The sequence below is a fragment of the Convolutriloba macropyga genome, chromosome 4 (genome assembly GCF_964194025.1).
Source record: "Convolutriloba macropyga chromosome 4, txConMacr16.3, whole genome shotgun sequence".
Classification (NCBI taxonomy): domain Eukaryota; kingdom Metazoa; phylum Xenacoelomorpha; order Acoela; family Convolutidae; genus Convolutriloba; species Convolutriloba macropyga.
This window is the reverse complement of record NC_134471.1, coordinates 26072928-26089984: the sequence shown is the minus strand read 5'-3', so window position 1 is coordinate 26089984 and position 17057 is coordinate 26072928. Positions and strand designations below refer to the sequence as shown.

General features: G+C 28.4%; 2 protein-coding genes across 2 annotated transcripts in view; both read left to right on the top strand.

The window, feature by feature from the left end:
* LOC142337555 (uncharacterized) overlaps positions 1-17057 on the top strand; it is a 288613-nt gene that overhangs the window by 2275 nt on the left and 269281 nt on the right. The window lies entirely within an intron of this gene.
* LOC142337552 (protein transport protein Sec23A-like) overlaps positions 1-17057 on the top strand; it is a 28653-nt gene that overhangs the window by 10178 nt on the left and 1418 nt on the right. The gene's annotated exons all lie outside the window — the stretch shown is intronic.

Sequence of the window (17057 nt, the reverse complement as noted above, 5' to 3'; positions counted from 1 at the left end):
TCTTATCATTCTAAAGTTAAGTGTATGCTCTTCTTTAGTTTTAGTTAATGCTTCATGTATTTTTTGTAGTTCCCATAAGATTAAACTCTGTCATTTTTTGACTTATAAAAATGGACTTTAATTTGGATACAACTTATGGTTATAATAATGATATACACTAAAGTAAGTTTGTAAAATATAAACCAAATAATATGGCAACAATGAATACGGTTGATACCAATATTAATATCATTCTCAATAGAGAAGAGAATCACTTAAATTTGCGTGATTCATATCTAGAGATAGAGTTTGTTGTATCAGATGTTGCTGGTGGTGTATTTGCTAATGACGCTAATATCAGATCAGTTAATTATGGTATGATGACATTGTTTAGTTCAATTAAGCTTGAAACTAGTGGTGGTAGGACTATTGAATATATAGATCATTGTCATCCTAATCTTTTGATGTAAAATTTATTAACTAGTATTCATGATGAATATGAGAGTGGTTTTTTTAGAAATCAGGGCAATAGAGATAGTCAACTTAAAGGTGACCATATTGCTGCACGAGGTCATATGTATATGATGATTAAGATGAGTGATCTATTTGGTTTTGTAAATGATTTAGAAACGATTATATATGGTTTAGGATTTAAACTAATATTAAAAAATAATAATGATAGAGCTCTATTCTTTAGATCTTTAGCTATTATGGAAGAAAGACATTTTATAAGAATGTACCCAATGTTACTAACTTCTTGTTTGATTTAGGTATGGAAAGTGGGATGGAAAGACCACAATATATAATAGTTGGTTTTGAAAATAATAATGTTAATGAACAAACTCATGATGCAAGTACATTTCATATAATGAATGTTACTGAATGTTATTGTAAGATTGGTAGCGAGTTTTATCCTGAGGATAGAATGAATATTAAGTATGGTACCAATAATTATAATGAGGCTTTTAAAGAGATTGTTAGCTTTAATAAAGATTACAATGGGCTACCACATAATATAAAACCATATATAAATCATAGAACATTCAAAAATAATTATAGAATATATGTATTCGATACTAGATATCAAAGTGATCATATAGGTCCACAACCATTAACTTAATTTTGAATTTAGTGCTGCAGTTGCAGATGTTATATGTCATGCATTAGTATTAACTAGAAAGGTTATTATTGTGAATAATGATGGTAATAAGATGGTTGATATTATATCATAATTATAATTATCGTGAACCATGGGCGAAGCCCCATAGTTAATGACTGAATCAATGACTAAATCAATGACTAAACAATGACTAAATCAATGATAATTAAACTATTTCCTACTAGTCTTAACAAAACCTTTCGCATAAATAGTATCCAGTTTCTTTTTATTATCTAGAGTCAATCCCTTAGCTTCAAGTTCAGTTTTAGGCTTTGAGCTTTGCTCGCGGGTGGAACCCGTTGGCTTAATCTTAGCCTTAGATAATGGTTTAGCCTTAGGCTTAAGCTTAATAACAACAAAGGGATTATACTTTTTAACTTCCATTATTTTTTGTATATAGAAATGAGTCTTTTAAGCGAGTTCAAAACTAATTCATATTGTGTTGGTGGCAGACATTATAGTGGTACTAATAATATAAGTTGTGCGATCACTTCAAAAGGTACTAAAATGTTAAGAGGATCTTGCACTAAATGTAGAAGGAATAAATCAATGACAGTATCTGATGCAACAATAGAAGCTGAGGGATTGAAAGATTTCTTCAAAAGTGTTGGTAGAGCTACGGTTAACTTCGGAAAGAAAGTTGCTAATAATCCTGTAAGAGCATTAGAAATAGCAAGTAAAATAGGAAGTGCGACTGCAAGTAGAAACCCTAGAGCAGCTGTAGCGGCTACACCTGATTTAATTAAATTTGCAACTACTGGTGAAGGTATAAAGGTAGTACAAAAAGGAAGAGGTTTATACTTAGGTACGAAGAAAAGATAATTATTTGATTATAGTCATGAATAAATTTATGATTACGTTTATAGTTATGTTTATATTATATTATATTATATATATATATATATATATATATATATCTAACTAATGGTAAATATTAATACTAATATTTTTTTTACTAATTACATTATTATAACTAAACACTAACAACTTAGTTTAAAAAAACACTAAGCTTGTTTTTCTTGTTCTTCTTATATTCTTCATATACCTTGACTAATTCATTATATTCATCATTATCTATTTTTTTATCATTCATTGATTTATTATATAGTTTATTAAACTTGTCGCTAAACTCTTTACTAAAAATATACATTTGTGAATACTTTATAATTTTATTTCTTATTTTAGTATTAGTTGTTTTTGATAATGAACCACAAACGGTTGCTGTAGCAAAAGCTGTTGGTATAGAATAAGGTAATCCTATACCTGTTAATGCAACTGATGTTGATGTTGCCGTTGTTGCTGTTGATGATAATACTATTTCTGTTATCTCAGCTACGTTAAAATATATTTTATATCTACTTAACTTCTTACTTATTTCAGTTATGTTTCTAATTAAAATGTCTATTTTTTTCAAACAAAACCTTTCGCATAAATAGTATCCAGTTTCTTTTTATTATCTAGAGTCAATCCCTTAGCTTCAAGTTCAGTTTTAGGCTTTGAGCTTCGCTCGCGGGTGGAACCCGTTGGCTTAATCTTAGCCTTAGGTAATGGTTTAGCCTTAGGCTTAAGCTTAATAACAACAAAGGGATTATACTTTTTAACTTCCATTGTTTTTTATATATAGAAATGAGTCGTTTAAGCAAGTTCAAAACTAATTCATATTGTGTTGGTGGCAGACATTATAGTGGTACTAATAATATAAGTTGAGCTATAACTTCAAAAGGTACTAAAATGTTAAGAGGATCCTGCACTAAATGTAGAAGGAATAAATCAATGACAGTATCTGATGCGACAATAGAAGCTGAGGGATTGAAAGATTTCTTCAAAAGTGTTGGTAGAGCTACGGTTAACTTCGGAAAGAAAGTTGCTAATAATCCTGTAAGATCATTAGAAATAGCAAAGAAAATAGGAAGTGCGACTGCAAGTAGAAAGCCTAAAGCAGCTGTAGCGGCTACACCTGAGTTAATTAAATTTGCAACTACTGGTGAAGGTATAAAGGTAGTACAAAAAGGAAGAGGTTTATACTTAGGTACGAAGAAAAGATAATTATTTGATTATAGTCATGATTAAATTTATGATTATGTTTATAGTTATGTTTATATATATATATATATATATATATATATATATATATATATATCTAATGGTAAATATTAATACTAATATTATTTTTACTAAATACATTATTATAACTAAACACTAACAACTTTAGTTTAAAAAAACACTAAGCTTGTTTTTCTTGTTCTTCTTATATTCTTCATATACCTTGACTAATTCATTATATTCATCATTATCTATTTTATTATCATTCATTGATTTATTATATAGTTTATTAAACTTGTCGCTAAACTCTTTACTAAAAATATACATTTGTGAATACTTTATAATTTTATTTCTTATTTTAGTATTAATTGTTTTTGATAATGAACCACAAACGGTTGCTGTAGCAAAAGCTGTTGGTATAGAATAAGGTAATCCTATACCTGTTAATGCAACTGATGTTGATGTTGCCGTTGTTGCTGTTGATGATAATACTATTTCTGTTATCTCAGCTACGTTAAAATATATTTTATATCTACTTAACTTCTTACTTATTTCAGTTATGTTTCTAATTAAAATGTCTATTTTTTTCAAACAAAACCTTTCATAAATAGTATCCAGTTTCTTTTTATTATCTAGAGTCAATCCCTTAGCTTCAAGTTCAGTTTTAGGCTTTGAGCTTCGCTCGCGGGTGGAACCCGTTGGCTTAATCTTAGCCTTAGGTAATGGTTTAGCCTTAGGCTTAAGCTTAATAACAACAAAGGGATTATACTTTTTAACTTCCATTGTTTTTTATATATAGAAATGAGTCGTTTAAGCAAGTTCAAAACTAATTCATATTGTGTTGGTGGCAGACATTATAGTGGTACTAATAATATAAGTTGAGCTATCACTTCAAAAGGTACTAAAATGTAAAGAGGATCCTGCACTAAATGTAGAAGGAATAAATCAATGACAGTATCTGATGCGACAATAGAAGCCGAGGGATTGAAAGATTTCTTCAAAAGTGTTGGTAGAGCTACGGTTAACTTCGGAAAGAAAGTTGCTAATAATCCTGTGAGATCATTAGAACTAGCAAGTAAAATAGGAAGTGCGACTGCAAGTAGAAAGCCTAAAGCAGCTGTAGCGGCTACACCTGAGTTAATTAAATTTGCAACTACTGGTGAAGGTATAAAGGTAGTACGAAAAGGAAGAGGTTTATACTTAGGTACGAAGAAAAGATAATTATTTGATTATAGTCGTGATTAAATTTATGATTGTTTATATTTATGTTTATATATATCAATCTAATGGTAAATTTTAATACTAATATTATTTTTACTAAATACATTATTATAACTAAACACTAACAACTTTATAATTTTATTTCTTATTTTAGTATTAATTGTTTTTGATAATGAACCACAAACAGTTGCTGTAGCAAAAGCTGTTGGTATAGAATAAGGTAATCCTATACCTGTTAATGCAATTGATGTTGTTGTTGCCGTTGTCGCTATTGATGGTAATACTATTTCTGTTATCTCAGCTACGTTAATATAATTTTTATATCTACTTAACTTCTTATTATAGTTATTAGTTTCAGTTTTATAATAATTTATAATATCTTTTATAATGTTAATATTGTTGTTAAATTTATTATTGGCTTGAATCTTTTCATTTATCAGTCTTTTTGATACTGATGACAAATCTGGATATAGTAATCTCTCACTCGGTGCTGTTGGGTTAGTGATAGTTTCGGTTATTTTAATTAGTAAAAAATTCTTTATATTTCTTTCGTTATATCTTCTTGTTTAAAACCATAATGCGTCTCTGGTCTTTCTTGTTCTTTATTATCAACTAACGTACTTCGTAAAAGTATAGCAATTATATATTGTATTATTGTCCTTTTATTCTTTAAAGGGGCTTCATCTATAAAAGAATTAGTCTTTTTATTAACTTCTTTAAATTTTTTTTAGCCCAGTAGTAAACATTTCATCTAGTTATGTTAGTGATATTCTGATTAAACTTATTATTATCAAATTATTGTTTTAATTGATTATATTTAGAGATAGTATTAGCAGCAACTTCATTACCAAAACTTAACAGTTTTTGCGACTTCATTTGCTGATTCAATAAACTCATTAATTAGTTCTTCATTAACTTGTGTTTCATTTAGTTGTAATGTTTTAGTTGTAACTTTATCAAAGTTACCCTTTCTTAGTTCAGTTATGTTTCTACTTAAAATCTCTATTTCATTAGAAGAGGATAATAAGTACTCTTTATTAACAACATCTTTTTCATCTATCGGAGGATGTACATTTGTAATTTTATAGGTATCCTTCATATCAATATTATCATTATCTTCTAGGATTAACCCACGAGCCTTACTTAGTGTTAAGTTGTTTGTTGATGTTGATGTTAATTGATGTTTAGCTTGATTGAATCTATTTCTTGTCTTCTTTGTGTTTTTTTACAGAAATTACAGAATTATGCCTAATGATTCCAAAACTTCATTATTAGATTCAAAGTCAAACTCCTAATCATAATATTTACCTTCTATTATCTCTTCATTAATATCTTCTATTTTATATGTTGGTGGTTGTGTTTTTAGAACTTCATTAACTTTAAACAATTCTCTATTCCAATTAGAAGTGTAACCTTTAGGGAAGATATTACGTTTATCTGCATTTCTAACATAATCACCAACTTTAAGTTTAGGTTTAATATTCCTATAAATGAATGAGTATTTAACCTTATCGGGATTATTAGAAGCATCAACATGTGTCATATTAATTATTGAATGAATGTTATTGTTATATGTTACAACAGCATCTTTTAATATATTTACCCAGTTACCATCGCCATTGATGAACATAGGTTTATTTATTATGTGTAATATTGTGCTATTGAATCTCTCTATAAACACAGCCTTTAAAACACTATAAGTAGAATATAGTTTTGTTTCATATTCTTTTAGTAAAGATTTAATTGTTTTATTGTAAAACTCACTACCTCTATCTACCCATAACTTTTTTGGTTTTCTAGGTTCAGAGCCACCTTGTGGATGTTCACTTAATACTATTTTAAAATCATTAGTTATAGATAAACCAGATTTATTCTTTAATGGAATAGCCCATGCATATTTTGTGAATATATCTAGAACTGTTAATATAAACTTATAATTATTATTGTATTTACTTAGAGATGACTTATCAATTAAATCAGCTGACCATGTTTCATCTTTATATAATGGTATTATTCTTTCTCTTCTAAACTTTATTATTTGAGGACTGAATACTTTAGCTAGTAATTGTTGTTTAATTTTAATTAGTCTTGTTTACTTGTGGATATAGTCATCTGCGATGCGGGTTCCCTGATCTGTGAAACAGCTTCCTTGATAGCTTTGTTCATTTTTGTTTATTTACCATAGTTAAAAACAAAATTATCTAGTTGCTCTTGATTAATAATTTCCATAGATAATAATTGCTTAGATACGATTAGATTGCTTAATATTTTTTTTACTAAATACATTATTATTACTAAACACTAACAACTTTAGTTTAAAAAAACACTAAGCTTGTTTTTCTTGTTCTTCTTATATTCTTCATATACCTTGACTAATTCATTATATTCATCATTATCTATTTTATTATCATTCATTGATTTATTATATAGTTTATTAAACTTGTCGCTAAACTCTTTACTAAAAATATACATTTGTGAATACTTTATAATTTTATTTGTTATTTTAGTATTAATTGTTTTTGATAATGAACCACAAACGGTTGCTGTAGCAAAAGCTGTTGGTATAGAATAAGGTAATCCTATACCTGTTAATGCAACTGATATTGATGTTGCCGTTGTTGCTGTTGATGATAATACTATTTCTGTTATCTCAGCTACGTTAAAATATATTTTATATCTACTTAACTTCTTACTTATTTCAGTTATGTTTCTAATTAAAATGTCTTTTTTTTTCAAACAAAACCTTTCGCATAAATAGTATCCAGTTTCTTTTTATTATCTAGAGTCAATCCCTTAGCTTCAAGTTCAGTTTTAGGCTTTGAGCTTCGCTCGCGGGTGGAACCCGTTGGCTTAATCTTAGCCTTAGGTAATAGTTTAGCCTTAGGCTTAAGCTTAATAACAACAAAGGGATTATACTTTTTAACTTCCATTGTTTTTTATATATACAAATGAGTCGTTTAAGCAAGTTCAAAACTAATTCATATTGTGTTGGTGGCAGACATTATAGTGGTACTAATAATATAAGTTGAGCTATCACTTCAAAAGGTACTAAAATGTAAAGAGGATCCTGCACTAAATGTAGAAGGAATAAATCAATGACAGTATCTGATGCGACAATAGAAGCTGAGGGATTGAAAGATTTCTTCAAAAGTGTTGGTAGAGCTACGGTTAACTTCGGAAAGAAAGTTGCTAATAATCCTGTAAGATCATTAGAAATAGCAAGTAAAATAGGAAGTGCGACTGCAAGTAGAAAGCCTAAAGCAGCTGTAGCGGCTACACCTGAGTTAATAAAATTTGCAACTACTGGTGAAGTTATAAAGGTAGTACAAAAAGGAAGAGGTTTATACTTAGGTACGAAGAAAAGATAATTATTTGATTATAGTCATGATTAAATTTATGATTATGTTTATAGTTATGTTTATATATATATATATATATATATCTAATGGTAAATATTAATACTAATATTATTTTTACTAAATACATTATTATAACTAAACACTAACAACTTTAGTTTAAAAAAACACTAAGCTTGTTTTTCTTGTTCTTCTTATATTCTTCATATACCTTGACTAATTCATTATATTCATCATTATCTATTTTATTATCATTCATTGATTTATTATATAGTTTATTAAACTTGTCGCTAAACTCTTTACTAAAAATATACATTTGTGAATACTTTATAATTTTATTTCTTATTTTAGTATTAATTGTTTTTGATAATGAACCACAAACGGTTGCTGTAGCAAAAGCTGTTGGTATAGAATAAGGTAATCCTATACCTGTTAATGCAACTGATGTTGATGTTGCCGTTGTTGCTGTTGATGATAATACTATTTCTGTTATTTCAGCTACGTTAAAATATATTTTATATCTACTTAACTTCTTACTTATTTCAGTTATGTTTCTAATTAAAATGTCTATTTTTTTCAAACAAAACCTTTCGCATAAATAGTATCCAGTTTCTTTTTATTATCTAGAGTCAATCCCTTAGCTTCAAGTTCAGTTTTAGGCTTTGAGCTTCGCTCGCGGGTGGAACCCGTTGGCTTAATCTTAGCCTTAGGTAATGGTTTAGCCTTAGGCTTAAGCTTAATAACAACAAAGGGATTATACTTTTTAACTTCCATTGTTTTTTATATATAGAAATGAGTCGTTTAAGCAAGTTCAAAACTAATTCATATTGTGTTGGTGGCAGACATTATAGTGGTACTAATAATATAAGTTGAGCTATCACTTCAAAAGGTACTAAAATTTTAAGAGGATCCTGCACTAAATGTAGAAGGAATAAATCAATGACAGTATCTGATGCGACAATAGAAGCTGAGGGATTGAAAGATTTCTTCAAAAGTGTTGGTAGAGCTACGGTTAACTTCGGAAAGAACGTTGCTAATAATCCTGTAAGATGATTAGAAATAGCAAGTAAAATAGGAAGTGCGACTGCAAGTAGAAAGCCTAAAGTAGCTATAGCGGCTACACCTGAGTTAATTAAATTTGCAACTACTGGTGAAGGTATAAAGGTAGTACGAAAAGGAAGAGGTTTATACTTAGGTACGAAGAAAAGATAATTATTTGATTATAGTCATGATTAAATTTATGATTGTTTATATTTATGTTTATATATATATATATCAATCTAATGGTAAATATTAATACTAATATTATTTTTACTAAATACATTATTATAACTAAACACTAACAACTTTAGTTTAAAAAAACACTAAGCTTGTTTTTCTTGTTCTTCTTACATTCTTCATATACCTTGACTAATTCATTATATTCATCATTATCTATTTTATTATCATTCATTGATTTAGTATGTAGTTTATTAAACTTGTCGCTAAACTTTTCACTTAAAATATACATTTGTGAATACTTTATAATTTTATTTCTTATTTTAGTATTAATTGTTTTTGATAATGAACCACAAACAGTTGCTGTAGCAAAAGCTGTTGGTATAGAATAAGGTAATCCTATACCTGTTAATGCAATTGATGTTGTTGTTGCCGTTGTCGCTATTGATGATAATACTATTTCTGTTATCTCAGCTACGTTAATATAATTTTTATATCTACTTAACTTCTTATTATAGTTATTAGTTTCAGTTTCATAATAATTTATAATATCTTTTATAATGTTAATATTGTTGTTAAATTTATTATTGGCTTGAATCTTTTCATTTATCAGTCTTTCTGATACTGATGACAAATCTGGATATAGTAATCTCTCACTCGGTGCTGTTGGGTTAGTGATAGTTTCGGTTATTTTAATTAGTAAAAAATTCTTTCTATTTCTTTCGTTATATCTTCTTGTTTAAAACCATAATGCGTCTCTGGTCTTTCTTGTTGTTTATTATCAACTAACGTACTTCGTAAAAGTATAGCAATTATATATTGTATTATTGTCCTTTTATTCTTTAAAGGGGCTTCATCTATAAAAGAATTAGTCTTTTTATTAACTTCTTTAAATTCTTTTAGCCCAGTAGGAAACATTTCATCTAGTTATGTTAGTGATATTCTGATTAAACTTATTATTATCAAATTATTGTTTTAATTGATTATTTTTAGAGATAGTATTAGCAGCAACTTCATTACCAAAACTTAACAGTTTTTGCGACTTCATTTGCTGATTCAATAAACTCATTAATTAGTTCTTCATTAACTTGTGTTTCATTTAGTTGTAATGTTTTAGTTGTAACTTTATCAAAGTCACCCTTTCTTAGTTCAGTTATGTTTCTACTTAAAATCTCTATTTCATTAGAAGAGGATAATAAGTACTCTTTATTAACAACATCTTTTTCATCTATCGGAGGATGTACATTTGTAATTTTATAGGTATCCTTCATATCAATATTATCATTATCTTCTAGGATTAACCCACGAGCCTTACTTAGTGTTAAGTTGTTTGTTGATGTTGATGTTAATTGATGTTTAGCTTGATTGAATCTATTTCTTGTCTTCTTTGTGTTTTTTTACAGAAATTACAGAATTATGCCTAATGATTCCAAAACTTCATTATTAGATTCAAAGTCAAACTCGGATTTTATTAGTTCCTAATCATAATATTTACCTTCTATTATCTCTTCATTAATATCTTCTATTTTATATGTTGGTGGTTGTGTTTTTAGAACTTCATTAACTTTAAACAATTCTCTATTCCAATTAGAAGTGTAACCTTTAGGGAAGATATTACGTTTATCTGCATTTCTAACATAATCACCAACTTTAAGTTTAGGTTTAATATTCCTATAAATGAATGAGTATTTAACCTTATCGGGATTATTAGAAGCATCAACATGTGTCATATTAATTATTGAATGAATGTTATTGTTATATGTTACAACAGCATCTTTTAATATATTTACCCAGTTACCATCGCCATTGATGAACATAGGTTTATTTATTATGTGTAATAATGTTCTATTGAATCTCTCTATAAACACAGCCTTTAAAACACTATAAGTAGAATATAGTTTTGTTTCATATTCTCTTAGTAAAGACTTAATTGTTTTATTGTAAAACTCACTACCTCTATCTACCCATAACTTTTCTGGTTTTCTACTTTCACCTAATACTATTTTAAAACCATTAGTTATAGATAAACCAGATTTATTCTTTAATGGAATAGCCCATACATATTTTGTGAATATATCTATAACAGTTAATATAAATTTATAATTATTATTGTATTTACTCAGAGATTACTTATCAATTAAATCAGCTGACCATCTTTCATCTTTATATAATGGTATTATTCTTTCTCTTCTAAACTTTATTATTTGAGGACTGAATACTTTAGCTAGTAATTGTTGTTTAGTTTTAATTAGTCTTGTTTACTTGTGGATATAGTCATCTGCGATGCGGGTTCCCTGATCTGTGAAACAGCTTCCTTGATAGCTTTGTTCATTTTTGTTTATTTACCATAGTTAAAAACAAAATTATCTAGTTGCTCCTGATTAATAATTTCCATAGATAATAATTGCTTAGATATATCTAGGAGTTCATCATATAATCCATCATGACCAGCTTTTGTTTCTAGCATTAATAATTCTAGTCTTTCTACTAAACCATTTAAATGGCAAGTTCGTTGATTATTTGGGTTAGGGTTGCTATTTAAACCCCTACCAAATACATCTTCTTTTACCCCCATTATACGTTTTATTGTTCTATATGTAGCGCTTTTCTTGTCCCCTTTTCCTAAATCATATCTAATATCCTTTAAAAACCTTTTAATTTTGTTTTCATCTTCCTCGACTTCACCATATTTTTTATTTGGGTTAGTAAGAAAGTTTATAAACTCATCTGACAATTCATATATATTATCCTTAACTATAAATGAATTTTCTTGGTAAATTAGTTTAACACCGTTCATTTCAAATTCACCAATATCTAAATTTACGAACTTTAACTTTAATTGGTGATTAGATTGAACTGACATTAAATTAATAATTTAAGCCGTGTCTATTTACTAACATTCCTGGCTTATCTCGAGCTTTCTCTACAGCTTTGTCGTTGGACTTCACCAATGCTTCACCATTGGACATCATTAATGCTTCATTAAACTGGGAGCCAGCTTGCTGGATCATCTTAGTTTGTTTTTCTAACTCTTGATTTTGCTAATCTATTGCTCTTAATGTTTGTGCACTTAATGCTAGATTGTGTTCACTGTTCGGATTTAAAGTTTTTGTTAAGGGATCAAATAACTCTTCTATTTCACCATAATATTCTTGTTGTTTTAATTTATCTTCTAATCTATTCTTTCTGTTTAGTTTTTCTAGATTGTTTAATTCTATGAGTGTTTCTAGTTTAGTCATTTTTATAAAAATAATTATCACAATTCAATATATAATCTAATAGCGGCTTCAATAAACTTTCTATCATCATTAATTGTTATTTCTTTAATATTGTTTATCAGTGCTGGTTTTGCCATGGGCGAAGTCTGTTGGCTGATTTTTTTTAATAAATCTCTTTTGAATAGATACATGTTCTCATCTAGGGGATAACTTTTTATATTATTTACATAAAATCTTTTATCATCAAAATTACTTAAACTTCTTTTACTTATCCTAATTGTGGCCATACAACTTCCTACGTTTTGAATCCTGCTTTCCTCTACTATCCTTTCCTTATTATCTATTAGAGCACTATAATATTCTTCGTGCTCTCCATTACTTTCTTTCTTTATTCCTTTCTCTTTTGCCCCATAGTTCTTTATACTATATGTTTTGGGTTTTAATACCACGAATTCTTCTGTAACCTTATTACCTAATTCGTGTTTAAATTTGCCCGGTATCTTATTATTGGTTTTTATTGGTTTATCTAGATTACTCAGATCCATGTGCTCATTGTCGACATTGCCCTCGCTAAAGCTTAACACGAAGCTATCCGTGTCCGTGTAGTGTAACATTAGATCTTTAAGCGAGGTATTTATTACATTATAAAAGAATTTATACATATGAAGCTTATTGAGCTCTAGTACTGTAGATTCTTAATAAATCGGCTTATATTGTATTTCCTTTTTATAGAATTCTATTATAGTGTAGTTTTCATATCTAATTACATCTTTACATGTTGGTTTACTAACAGCTTTAAGTATTTCATAATCATCGGTTAGAATTTTGGCTTCTAGATACTTTAATGCATTCTCACAACTTTTACCAAACAATGAATTATTCATTAACTTAAATATATCTTTCTCAGGCTCAGTTTTAGCGTCAGCTCTCATTTTAGTATTAAGTTCAATGTAGTCTCCAATTATATAATCTTGTTTAAATTTAATTATTCTATGGACTTTAGTAACCTTTATACCCTTCTTAACAACAAACTTTAACATCCGATAGTGTATTGGGTTTTCATATTTATTATTCTGATCTAATATTAGTTTCTTGCTTTTTGATGAGGTTGGGGGTCTTTGTTTGTATCCCAGTTGATTATTCTCTACTTCTCTTCCATGGGGTAGTAGTTGGAAGTTGCCAGTTCTCTCTTTACATTCGTTAGTATATTCTAAATCACAGATAAGCCAATAGCCCTAATCACTATCATCTGAAGTATTTTATACTTTGTCTTGAGTTGCGTTGGAGTACTCAAAATCTTTATATGGTAGCTTTTGCATTAGTGCATAACCGTATGTTATTGGCATCAATGTACCAGATAGACCTTCGGTCATGCTTCGCCATTGATCTTTGACTTTGACTTTGACTATAGCTTTCATTTTGACTTCTAATATAACTATCACCCATAACACCACATATACCACCTCTCATTGCACTAATGAAGTCTTTTAGTATTTGCTCATCTTGTATTGTGTCTAATTCAACTTTGCTTAGTTTTAGGAAACAATCGAAGCTGTAGCTTGGTAGACTAATATAATGTAGAGGATTGAGTTTAAATGTATTCATGTTTAACTTAACAAATAGATTGAAGCAATGTCCTAATATGAATACATCATTTTCCATATATTCTAATGTTAATTGTTTACCTGTTTTATTACTATTAGAATTATTGAAATCATCTTCATCTTGAGCTGGTAACTTAGTTGTTAGTGATGATCTAATCTCTTGAATTGATAGATTATCTAGTTTATTATTATAGCTATTCTCATCCTTAAAGTATTCATAAGGATATAATGTTTTATTTTTTATGTTGTAAACCTTTGCTTTTTTATCAAGAGACATTGTCCAGAAACTGTAACTATCTATAAACTTTAATATACCCTCTCTAAACATTCTAGCTTTACCATTAGTACTAGGCAACATATCAATCCTTCTCCTGCTATTATTCTGTTTAAATATCTCATTAAATAATAGATTGAAGTCATAGCATTTACCATTATGAAATATTACTGGAATGAAGTTTTGATGTTCATAGTTCAAGTTACAAATTTTACATGCTGGACCTCTATATCTACCTGTTTGATGACAGTGATCTCTAACTTTATTAACACAGTTTTTATTACAAATGTGGCATATATCATTAGCATCATGATACAATTTATCTTCTGTAAAAATCATTGCTTTGTTTATCTTAATGCTATGTTTGGTTTCTATTTCTAATAAATCTCTAACATAATCTTACTGGAATGAAGTATATAACAGATCAGGGAACCTGCTTCGCAGATCATACTTTGTTCCAGACTGCAGCAAAGATTATGTTAGAGATTTATTAGAAATAGAAACCAAACATAGCATTAAGATAAACAAAGCAATGATTTTTACAGAAGATAAATTGTATCATGATGCTAATGATATATGCCACATTTGTAATAAAAACTGTGTTAATAAAGTTAGAGATCACTGTCATCAAACAGGTAGATATAGAGGTCCAGCATGTAATGTTTGTAACTTGAACTATGAACTTCAAAACTTCATTCCAGTAATATTTCTGGAATGAAGTTTTGATGTTCATAGTTCAAGTTACAAATATTACATGCTGGACCTCTATATCTACCTGTTTGATGACAGTGATCTCTAACTTTATTAACACAGTTTTTATTACAAATGTGGCATATATCATTAGCATCATGATACAATTTATCTTCTTCTGTAAATATCATTGCTTTGTTTATCTTAATGCTATGTTTTGTTTCTATTTCTAATAAATCTCTAACATAATATTTGTTGCAGTCTGGACCAAAGTATGATCTGCGAAGCAGGTTCCCTGATCTGTTATATACTTCATCTTTGCTAAGTAATTCATCTTTGCTATGCCAACTATAGCCAATAGCAATAGGTACATGTTCAGATATCTTATATGTATTGCTACCAATCTTTTCATCTGTTCCTTTTATATAACATCCAATATTATTAATATAACATTGTTCACTTCTTGTGGTCTATGTTGATTCTTGAATTTAATTTGTTTTAACTTAGGGCAAACAATCTTTGGTTTGATTTGGACACAGCATTCATGGGTATCATTTTTATGTTGAGAACTAAACAAACAGTTACAATTATCACAAAACCAGTACTTGGTATGTTTGGTGTTAGGTCTTTCTAGTAATACTTCTACATTTTTAATTAGGGCACAGTGTTCACTCCATGCTTGTATTCTTACATTATGTCTACCTTTTACAAAGTTAGAACATTTCTCTAAGCATTCTACTTTTGCTATGTTACTATCTTTAGTAGGCCTGTGGTGAAGCACGAACGTAGGTCTGTAAAACCAAATATTGATATTATATTTGTTTTGGATTTTTGTTATATAATCATATGCAGTTTCATTATATTCCCAGGCATCGACTAGATTATTAATATACTTATTTTCTCTAGTTGCATGTTCAGTTACAGGATGCAATGCAGCTGTAATACATAAGCGTAGACAGTTAAATTTAATTTTTCTAATATTTAAAAGCGCTTTTGTTTTATCTCTTAGACCTGGTGGCAGTTCAGTATAAGATCCTAATGATGGTTTAGTCCGTTCTATATTTATTTGCATGTCTGTTATTCCAATAAACTCATAATCGTAGCCGTAACCCTCACACGTTTCTCTAACATGATCAAGCCATTGGTTTAGATTCAGTCGATGATCTTTATCCATATATTCATCGGTTCTAAAGTTTATATTAGTAGTCTTTTCTTCTTCTGAGTGTCTCTTCTTATATAAGCAATTGGCAATAACTTTATATTTATATGATTTCAATGGTTTAAACTCGTCTAATATGTAATCTACTGGTTCATTAATATCCTTGATAAAACTACCATTAGAGTTAGTAATATATAACTGCCTTTGATTAAAGCTTGATTTAATATTATAATTATCGTTTAAGACAACGTTTTCTCTCCAGTGTTTTTTCATGTGAGTTTGTAGACCTATCTGATTTTTAAACTTATCGCCACAAGTACAGCATAGTTCAGTTATAGTTTCAGTTTTAATAATATTAGTTTTAATAATATCCTCCTTAGTTTTGGTCTTAGTTTTAATAATATAATCATCTTCATCCGAATTATACACCCTCTCCGAGATTTCTTCTTCTTCAGACTCAAACATTTTCTCCAATAGCTCCTTATGTTTGAGATCGTATGATTGATGCCTGTATAAACCTTTCTTTGAATCAAAGGATAGATTACAGACGTCGCAGAAGTTTATGACACTAGTATTAGTTGATTGAGACATGATGTATTTTTTTAGGGAAATAATCAAAAAATAATTTTTCGAAAAATGAAAATGAAATGCAATAAGTGTATAAATAAACCTTGGAAAGAATGTTGTTATAATTATAAAGAATTAGAATATTCTTGTTATGTATGTAAAAATATGGTTAGGGTGAAAGATTATATAGAACATTTGGGATATCATTATTCTGATCCTGATCAATATCTAGTATGTAGTATGTGTAATGTTTATAAACATATATCACTATATTGATTTAGAAATAGGAAATGTTGACTATGTATTTATCTTCATAGATATAGATATGGTCATACTAGAAATCATTTCAGAGAGCATGTTTATAAGTATAGTATTCAAGAAGCTAATTCTTCTTCTTTTAATTTATCTGTCATGTAGTTTTGGTTTTTATTGATATTAATTTTAGATTTAGACCTTTTTTTCTTAATTAATACCAGATTTAGAATAAATAAAGAGTGAAAATCACTCTTAGAGTAATTCATAAAATAATGATTGCTTTTGATTTATTTTTTGATTTTGATTGATTTTTG